General features: G+C 41.4%; 1 protein-coding gene across 3 annotated transcripts in view; it reads left to right on the forward strand.

Annotated features, from left to right (window-relative positions):
- Positions 1–2839, forward strand: part of osbp2b (oxysterol binding protein 2b) — an 82835-nt gene extending 79996 nt beyond the window's left edge. For all 3 annotated transcript variants that reach the window (XM_061906599.1, XM_061906598.1, XM_061906600.1), the window contains one exon: positions 1–2839. This exon is cut by the window's left edge and continues 1473 nt beyond it. The gene's annotated coding sequence lies outside the window, so the exon portion shown is untranslated.
- Positions 2840–11019: the final 8180 nt, after the last annotated feature.

Here is an 11019-nt window from a genome sequence, read left to right on the forward strand (position 1 = left end):
ATTTTAACATTCTTGGCTAACATTCTGATTCAGTATGGTGCAGACTAGCAGTGATACGCTCAAATTCCTTTGCTAATTTGGCGACACACTCGGTCATGTTAGTTGGGATTTATTTATTAAATTCAATTAATATTATACCCGTCTTCACAGTCACTTTGTTCCTTCCCATGGCTTAAAACATGTTTTGTCCATCTCTAGCTATCAGCTAATGCTAGCGAGTGAGACCAGATGTTTAGGATGGGTCTTTTGGGGTTCACTGTGATATTAGCCGCACCAACTAATGGCGAGGATGTAACTCAAATTTGTGCTTGCAACTTAAAGCGTAACACTCTTAAGTTGAGGTATAACTGTAAATGTCTGAGCTGACTGTTTTCATTAATGTATAGTACTTCGCACCTGCTCCTCAGCCTCTCTCTGTTTCTAGTTGATAGTTCAGGTGTTTCCAGTGGCACTATGTGAGACTGGAGTCTCGGTTGACCGGTTCCAGGTGATAGAAACGGCGGATAGGGCTGGTCCCTGTGGCGCACCACTGAACAGAGCCCTTCGCTCCAGGCTCACCACAGTGTTCACGTGGTCTGCAGTGTTTGTATAATGATTTGGGATCAGGTACCTTCTTCCGTCTTTTTGCCTTTAATTGACTGATCTGTGTGCACTACATTGACAAACTTTGAGAAAACAGTCAATAGTATTTTTCTGTTTTCATTTTGTAGGAATGTAGAAATCAAGGCTGGAGGGTACTGTATGTTCCGCCTGGTCTTGTTTGTGTGAATATTTTGTGATAAGCGAAATTTACTGTAAAAGAAAATATGATAATTAAGTCTGTACAGCATAGTTGAAACATGGTCACACATTAACTGATTTGGCCATTCATGTTTTATAGTTCTAAATAGTTTTAATGGAGAAAAAGAGTGTTTTCTAAAACCCTTGATGCAGGCACAGAGGCTTGTTCTACTGCTTTAAAGACAAAAAATACACTGGCTAAGAAAAATCATACACAATACCACTCTATGTATGTGTCTAATAGTGCTCTGTTTTCAGCAGTGGCAATTGTCAATTTATCAAATATTTATTAATTATTTGCACAACAGATACACCTCTCCATTTCTATACAGTCGTCCCTCGCCACATATTGCAGCTTCACCACATCACATATATATTTTTTTATTTTTCTTAACGATATACTATGACATTTTGGTCTTAATTAAGCATTTTAGCATAGAAATGGCTAAACAAACTAAAAACTATCAATACTACAGTAGTATTGGCCACAAGAAGGTCTCAAACTAATAAAGACGGGCTGTTCAGTATCATGGTCTTTGATTGGCCCAACCTCAGGCAGTATTACTATATTGAGTTGAGTTTGAGTTTATTTCAAACATGCAAGCATACAACATGATACATCACAATTTCCAGTTTCTCTTTTCAACATGTTCGAAAAGGAGTAGGAAGAAGCAGATTACATATACATTGGATTAAAACAATGTAAAGCTGATTAGAGGGTGTTATTCTGTGTCTAGAGTACACAGAATGTAAAAAATGTATTTAGAAGGTCAAACATTTTTTTATAGCTATGAAAATACTTGATTTATAATTAATGAATCCTTTTTCGCGGAGATTAATTTATCGCGACACAATTAGCAGCGGTAAACGAGGGACGGCTGTAATCAATCAAATCAACCATCATCCAGTTCAGCATTCACATACATACACGTCGTTTTGGGGGGTACACGTTTACCCATATTTACAGAGAAAATGATAAAACTTGTCAAGCAATTATTACGAAAGTTGTTTGACGTCAATGTGTGATGAACAAAATAAATAAACAAAGTGAGGCAATAGTTGATATTGCCTCAATAGATCAAGCTATTTTTCACTTGTTGACTTGAATGAATTTAACTTTTCCAAGTCTTTATGCTGCACTAACATTTTTGACTGTAGCTTTAAATGTAACTTTAAAAGATACCTTTGAATTATTACTGTATATTTCTGCTGCTTGTTTGTTTGTAATCACTCATGTCCACAGAGTCCAATAAGGCCTTTAGTCATTAAATGGCTTCAAAGGGTCACTATGGTTTCAGCAGAAATTATTTTTTCCTCAATTATGAATGAGATTTGAATGAGCTGACCATATCCATGTAGTCGATTGATTAACAAAAACAAATGTTGGTGTCGTTTCCTGTACAGTATCACATAGCTGTAGCAATAACACATTTAGAAGTGGAGATGCCGCTCAGTGTTCAGGCTTGTGCAGAAAGGGAAAAGCAACCAAAGTGTGCAAACAGTATATGTGAATAATGTACTGTACAATACCTTTTCATCATGGCTTCCTGTTTTGAGAAGGTATCCGCACACTTCTCACCGGACTTGCAGTGTGGTTTCAGCTTTATTTTTTATGCTCTTATTTTCTACCTTCTCATGGTTGCCATTATTCTAATGATTGCCTATTTATATATGATGTGATCCAGTTGAATGCGCACATTCTTAGTTCAGAGGCAGCAGTAAAGCGTGTGAAAGAAGAGTTTTCTTGCCTTGTCTGAACTGAATCCTGCTGGGACTGGGACTCCTACTTTAGTTATAAGATATAGGTCTGCTTTTTACTGATCAGTAGAGGGATGCAAGTTAACAATCCTAAACAGCAGCCTGCTGCAAAAAGTCAACGGTGATTGATGCCTTGACTATTTTACACATAATAGTGTATCCACTTGTAAATCACCATGGTAAAGGCTGTTCTTTTTTCATGAATTCTGTATTTTTTATTTTCCCCATTTCAATCCATAACATTGTCTTAAAACAACCAAGACACAACAATTGAAATTAAAATAAAGATGTTGACACTTGATACATGTCTTCTTTATTTTGTTACAATGGTAGCATGAAAATACATTGTCATATCAAATGAAAATTCACAATGAAACTGTATATACCCCCCAAAAAAGTAGTTATACTCAACAAATGCCTACCCGGTGGTTGCTTTTTAATTTTTTCATTTTATGTCATGTTTGTTTAGTATTTCAAACTGTCAAGAATAGACACAAAAACACATTAAAATACTATACGTAAATCAACTATTGAGAGATTACTATATGTCAATACTATTAAGCTTTAAAAGATTCTTAAAATTCACTCACATTTGGAGAGCTAAAATATGTAAGGTTGTGAAAACCTGCCATAAAAATATGGTTTTAAACTTTAAGTGACAATCTTTTAAGCCTTGTATAGTTGACATAACGTTTTAAAGGCCACTATGGGTACATAATTTGACAATTTGTAATGACCAAAAAGAAATTTCAAGGAGAATTTCCTATTTGTATATAATCGTGTGTGTGTGTGTGTGTATATATATATATATATATATATATATATATATATATATATATATATATATATGATATGTATATACATACACACACACACACACTATATTGCCAAAAGTAATTGGCCAACTGTCTTGACTCACATATGAACTTGAAATGCCATCCTATGATGTCGGTCCACCTTTTGCAGCTATTACAGCTTCAACTCTTCTCTCTTCTGGGAAGGCTGTCCACAAGGTTGCGGAGTGTGTTTACAGGAATTTTCGACCATTCTTCCAAAAGCGAATTGTTGAGGTCACCCACTGATGTTGGTCAAGAAGGCCTGGCTCTCAGTCTCCGTTCTAATTCATCCCATAGGTGTTCAGGTCAGGACTCTGCAAGCTAGTAAAGTTTATCCACACCAGACTCTGTCATCCATGTCTTTTGCTTTGTGGACTGGTGCACAGTCATGTTGCTTCCCAAAATTTTGGGAGCATAGAATTGTCCAAAATGTTTTGGTATCCTGGAGCATTCAAAGTTCCTTTCACTGGAACTAAGGGGCCAAGCCCAACTCCTGAAAAACAAACCCACACCATATTTCGTCCTACACCAAAGTTCACACTCGGCATAATGCAGTCTGAAATGTACCGTTTTCCTGGCAACCTCCAAACCCAGACTCGTCATCAGGTTGCCAGATGAAAAAGCATAATTCATCACTCCAAAGAAGGCGTCTCCACTGCTCTAGAGTCCAGTGGCAACGTGCTTTACACCACTGTATCTGACACTTTGCATTGGACTTGGTTATCTATGGCTTATTGTGTATTTTTTATTTTCCCCATTTCAATCCATAACATTGTCTCATAACAGCCAACACACAACAATTGAAATTAAAATAAAGATGTTGACACTTGATACACGTCTTCTTTATTTTTTTTTACAATGGTAGCATGAAAATACATTTTGATATCCAATGAAAATTCACAATGAAACTGTATATACCCCCCAAAAAAGTAGTTGTGGTCAACAAATGCATACCTGGTGGTTGCTTTTTAGTTTTTTCATTTTATATCATGTTTGTTTAGTATTTCAAACTGTCAAGAATAGACACATAGGTTAGGTTGTTGAGAGGAAACACCAGTCAAGTTATGTTCGGGTGTTACCGTTTGGGTACAAAGACCTCAGAGGGGCTGCAGGAGATTCCTTCCCACATCCGAGGCACTACTCCATTTCTGACAGCTGCTCAAACACATCCTTGTTCATGCAGAAGAAGATATATTTCGGCCATGGAAACCCATTTCATGAAGCTCTCTGCGTACTGTACGTGCGCTAATTGGAAGGTGAAGTTTGGCGCTCTGTACCAACTGACTGTGCAGAAAGTTGGCGACCTCTTTGCACTTTGCGCTTCAGCATCCGCTGAACCCTCTCTGTCAGTTTACGTGGCCCACCACTTCCTGGCTGAGTTGCTGTTGTTCCCAAACTCTTCCATTTTCTTATAATAAAGCCGACAGTTGACTTGGGAATATTTAGAAGCGAGGAAATTTAATGACTGGATTTGTTGCACAGGGGGCATCCTATGGCAGTTCCACGCTGGAAATCACTGAGCTCCTGAGAGCGGCCCATTCTTTAACACATTTTTGTAAAAACAGTTTTCATGCCTAAGTGCTTAATTTTATACACCAACTGATTAGGACACCTGAGTCTAATCATTTGGATGAGTGGCCAAAGAATTTGGCAATATAGTGTACATCATATTTGTTATACTGTATATAATTTTAACAATAATTATAAACTATATTAATGACATCAAAATCATCGGCGGTCACTCAAAACGAGTATGACAATCCTCCTGGTAGGGGTGTATCCCTTTATGGAAGATGCCTGTGCGTCACTTTGTTTAACGTGGGGAGACTGGTGCACAGACAGTCACCACACGATCCTTGACACATCCGGTCAGGGTCCAGTGGCATGGAGTCCAAGATGACTGGGGACCCTTTTCTGCTGTAGCCTTCATCCGCCATACCAGGGTTAGCAATCATCCTCCTACTGTTCCACCGTTGAGGTCTTGGGTTGTTATTTCCCCATAACTGAGCCCACATGGATGTGGGGGTGCCTTCTTCCGCTATCGCAGCTGTTGTGGTTGTTCTTACATCTACCGTCTTCCGCCTGCTCCACCGTTGAAGTCTTCACGGTATCACTAGCTAGGAGGCAGTCAGGTACTAGGTCTTTGCCAAGGGCCACCTGGGGTAACAGTAGTAAAGGGGTTAACCTACAAGTGCCCCAAGACCCCATAGAGGAGCCTCCACTGCCAGATGCACTTTAACGTCATGCTCAGCACACAACATATGAAATACATCATATTGTATGTATACTAACACAAAACCCCCATCTATCCATCCATTTCCTACCGCTTGTCCCTTTTGGGATCACGGGGGGTTGCTGGAGCCTATCTCAGCTGCATTTGGGTGGAAGGCGGCATACACCCTGGACAAGTCACCACCTCATCGCAGGGCGAACACAGATAGACAGACAACATTCACACTCACATTCACACACTAAAGCCAATTTCTCTCTGGCACTCATCGAGGGTGGACGCTCTCCTTTCCTCTCCCTTATCTCTCCTGCTTCCTTCTTTGTCTTGTCTTGTCTTTTAACTTTTTTGTTGCCTCTTTTTGCAATGCTCTCCAAATCTAAACATTGGAACTATTTAACTGGCCTCAACAAAATTGACAAGATCTTGGGTTTGGGGGAACCTGCTTCCAGACTCCCGAAGGACGGTGCGGTGAAGACACAACAAACAGAGACACACTACGGGCTTACACACACACACACATCCACAAAAATATACGCCACACATACACACCCCATCACCCCCAACCCAACGCCCTTAACGCAAATCCCATAGGGGTGATGAATGGATGGTCAGCGCCTGAGAGCTGCGGCCTACCACCATGACCTTGAACTACCTTTCTTTTGTTGCTAGATATCTCGAGATGTATGTTGTAATATGTATATGTGCTTTGCTATGGAGGTTTTTTTCCCACTCCAGTCTGGGCCCACTTAGGAGCCCAGTCTAGATTGTATTTTTTTACTCATGCTTCCCCAGCGTTTACCTTTTTCCTATCTCTTATGGGGCGACTTATGGCGACCCATCAGCGTTCTTGTTCTGTAACCCTGTACACTGTTTGTTTGTCTAATCTTGATCAGGTTTGTGCTGAAACAAAGTTTTGTTGTACTTGTGCAGTGACAATAAAGACCTATCCTATCCTATCCTATTTAGTGTTGCCAATCAACCTATCCCCAGGTGCATGTCTTTGGAAGTGGGAGGAAGCCGGAGTACCCGGAGGGAACCCACGCATTCACGGGGAGAACATGCACAAAACCAATATTTTTATTACATGCTTGGCCCACTCTATCTTTATTATAAAATCACAGTTCAAGATGCACGCACACACATTTTTTGGTGTATAATCAATTATGCATGCCATGAATTTGAAAAACCTATTTGTGGACAAATGAAAAATAATATTTGATAGCTGTAGTCCAAATTGAAATATTAACCAAAATTAAATGTGTGTTTAAAATTTTGATTTTTAATTATATTCTCTGCGTACATAACTAAATTAACGGACAAAGATGAAAATTACATTTTGTCTAATAGGTCCTGAGTAGTTAGGATTCAATCCCGGGCTTGAGATCTTTCTGTGTGGAGTTTGCATGTCCTCCCCGTGAATGCGTGGGTTCCCTCCCGGTACTCCGGCTTCCTCCCACTTCCAAAGACATGCACCTGGGGATAGGTTGATTGGCAACACTAAATTGGCCCTAGTGCAGTGGTTCTTAACCTGGGTTCGATCGAACCCTAGGGGTTCGGTGAGTCGGCCTCAGGGGTTCGGCAGAGGTCAAAACACACCCGACTTATCGTCTCAATAAAAACTTCTCCCTATCGGCGTATTACGGATACGGCAAAAGCAGAAGTCACACTGATTTGCAGGTGTGTAATTTGTTGTGAGTTTATGCACTGTGTTGGTTTTGTTCTTTGAACAAGGTGATGTTCATGCACGGTTCATTTTGTGCACCAGTAAAAAAACATGGTAACACTTTAGTATGGGGAACATATTCACCGTTAATTATTGTTGCTTATTAACATGCAAATTAGTAACATATTGGCTCTTAACTAATCATTATTAAGTACTTATTAATGCCTTATTCGGCATGACCTCATTATAACCCTAACCCTCTAACCCTGGCGCTAACCCTAACCCTAACCCTAACCAAATAACTCTATATGAAGTCTTTGTTACTTAGAACATGTTCCCCTAGTGTCCAAAAACCTCTAAATTAAGTCTTTGTTACTTAGTATATGTTCTCCATACTAAAGTGTTACCAAAAACACATAACTTTGTCTTGAATTAAAACAAAATAATATATATATATATATTTTTTTTTTCACTAAGAAGGGTTCGGTGAATGTGCATATGAAACTAATGGGGTTCGGTACCTCCAACAAGGTTAAGAACTAGTGCCCTAGTGTGTGAATGTGAGTGTGAGTGTTATCTGTCTATCTGTGTTGGCCCTGCGATGAGGTGGCGACTCGTCCAGGGTTTACGCCGCCTTCCGCCCGATTGTAGCTGAGATAGGCGCCAGCGCCCCCCGCGACCCCAAAAGGGAATAAGCAGAAGAAAATGGATGGATGGATGTTCATGCACGGTTCATTTTGTGCAACAGTATAAAAACATGGTAACACTTTAGTATGGGGAACATACTGTATTCACCATTAATTATTGTTGCTTATTAACATGCAAATTAGTAACATATTGGCTCTTAACTAATCATTATTAAGTACTTATTAATGCCTTATTCGGTATGGCCTCATTATAACCTTAACCCTCTAACCCTGGCCCTAACCAAATAACTCTAAATTAAGTCTTTGTTACTTAGAACATGTTCCCCTAGTGTTCAAAAACCTCTAAATTAAGTCTTTGCTACTTATAATATGTTCTCCATGTTAAAGTGTTACCAAAAACACATAACTTTGTCTTGAATTTAAAAAAAAAAAAAAAAAAATATATATATATATATATATGTATATATATATATATATATATATACTTCCGGACGGCTTCGAAGCGATTCTGGACCACCGACCGCCGCCTCAGGAAGGGGAAGCAGTGCACTATCAACACCGTGTATGGTGCGGATGGTGTTCTGCTGACCTCGACTGCAGATGTTGTGGATAGGTGGAAGGAATACTTCGAAGACCTCCTCAATCCCACCAACACGTCTTCCTATGAGGAAGCAGTGCCTGGGGAATTTGTGGTGGACTCTCCTATTTCTGGGGTTGAGGTCGCTGAGGTAGTTAAAAAGCTCCTCGGTGGCAAGGCCCCAGGGGTGGATGAGGACCGCCCGGAGTTCCTTAAGGCTCTGGATGCTGCGGGGCTGTCTTGGTTGACAAGAGTCTACAGCATCGCGTGGACATCGGGGGCGGTACCTCTGGATTGGCAGACCGGGGTGGTGGTTCCTCTCTTTAAGAAGGGGGACCGGAGGGTGTGTTCCAACTATCGTGGGATCACACTCCTCAGCCTTCCCGGTAAGGTTTATTCAGGTGTACTGGAGAGGAGGCTACGCCGGATAGTCGAACCTCGGATTCAGGAGGAACAGTGTGGTTTTCGTCCTGGTCGTGGAACTGTGGACCAGCTCTATACTCTCCGCAGGGTTCTTGAGGGTGCATGGGAGTTTGCCCAACCAGTCTACATGTGCTTCGTGGACTTGGAGAAGGCATTCGACCGTGTCCCTCGGGAAGTCCTGTGGGGAGTGCTCAGAGAGTATGGGGTATCGGACTCTCTTATTGTGGCAGTCCGCTCCCTGTACGATCAGTGCCAGAGCTTGGTCCGCATTGCCGGCAGTAAGTCGAACACATTTCCAGTGAGGGTTGGACTCCGCCAAGGCTGTCCTTTGTCACCGATTCTGTTCATAACTTTTATGGACAGAATTTCTAGGCGCAGTCAAGGCGTTTAGGGGTTCCGGTTTGGTGACCGCAGGATTAGGTCTCTGCTTTTTGCAGATGATGTGGTCCTGATGGCTTCATCTGACCCGGATCTTCAGCTCTCACTGGATCGGTTCGCAGCCGAGTGTGAAGCGACCGGAATGAGAATCAGCACCTCCAGGTCCGAGTCCATGGTTCTCGCCCAGAAAAGGGTGGAATGCCATCTCCGGGTTGGGGAGGTGACCCTGCCCCAAGTGGAGGAGTTCAAGTACCTAGGAGTCTTGTTCACGAGTGGGGGAAGAGTGGATCATGAGATCGACAGGCGGATCGGTGCTGCGTCTTCAGTAATGCGGACGTTGTACCGATCCGTTGTGGTGAAGAAGGAGCTGAGCCGGAAGGCAAAGCTCTCAATTTACCGGTCGATCTACGTTCCCATCCTCACCTATGATCATGAGCTTTGGGTCATGACCGAAAGGATAAGATCACGGGTACAAGCGGCCGAAATGAGTTTCCTCCGCCGTGTGGCGGGGCTTTCCCTCAGAGATAGGGTTAGAAGCTCTGTCATCCGGGAGGAACTCAAAGTAAAGCCGCTGCTCCTTCACATCGAGAGGAGCCAGATGAGGTGGTTCGGGCATCTGGTCAGGATGCCACCCGAACGCCTCCCTAGGGAGGTGTTTAGGGCACGTCCAACCGGTAGGAGGACACAGGGAAGACCCAGGACACGTTGGGAAGACTATGTCTCCCTGCTGGACTGGGAACGCCTCGGGATCCCCCGGACGAGCTAGACAAAGTGGCTGGGGAGAGGGAAGTCTGGGTTTCCCTGCTTAGGCTGTTGCCCCCGCGACCCGACCTCGGATAAGCGGAAGAAGATGGATGGATGGATGGATATATATATATATATATATATATATATATATATATATATATATATATATATATATATATATGTATGTATGTATGTATGTATGTATGTATGTATGTATGTATGTATGTATGTATGTATGTATGTATGTATGTGTGGGAAAAATCACAAGACTACTTCATCTCTACAGAACTGTTTCATGAGGGGTTCCCTCAATCATCAGGAGAAAAAAATAAATAGAAATCTCCTGATGATTGAGGGAACCCCTCATGAAACAGTTCTGTAGAGATGAAGTAGTCTTTTGATTTTTCCCACACATACATATTACGCTCTACCACGGTATCGAGCCCTATTCTCTGGATAATTCAATCAAGACATATATATATACATATATATATATATATATATATATATATAAATATATATATATATATATATATATTTTTTTTCACTAAGAAGGGTTCAGTGAATGTGCATATGAAACTAATGGGGTTCGGTACCTCTGCCCTAGTGTGTGAATGTGAGTGTGAATGTTATCTGTCTATCTGTGTTGGCCCTGCAATGAGGTAGCGACTTGTCCAGGGTGTAACCGCCTTCCACCCGATTGAAGCTGAGATAGGCGCCAGCGCCCCCCGCGACCCCAAAAGGGAATAAGCGGTAGAAATGGATGGATGGGATGGATTTTGAGTAATAGTAATATTAGTAAGAAAAAAAATCAATTGAAAAAAAAATACAATTGGTGTATGATCCTATTTATTTATACAACGTTAATTACTGCTTTTAAAACAATAATAGTTTGTATTATCTGCAGTGCAATTAGCCTATTGTGCTAACACTGCTAGCCAAACTTGCGCGCTGTTCAACCATCACCATGGAAACCACGT

The sequence above is a fragment of the Nerophis ophidion genome, linkage group LG07, assembly GCF_033978795.1.
Source record: "Nerophis ophidion isolate RoL-2023_Sa linkage group LG07, RoL_Noph_v1.0, whole genome shotgun sequence".
Classification (NCBI taxonomy): Eukaryota; Metazoa; Chordata; class Actinopteri; order Syngnathiformes; family Syngnathidae; genus Nerophis; species Nerophis ophidion.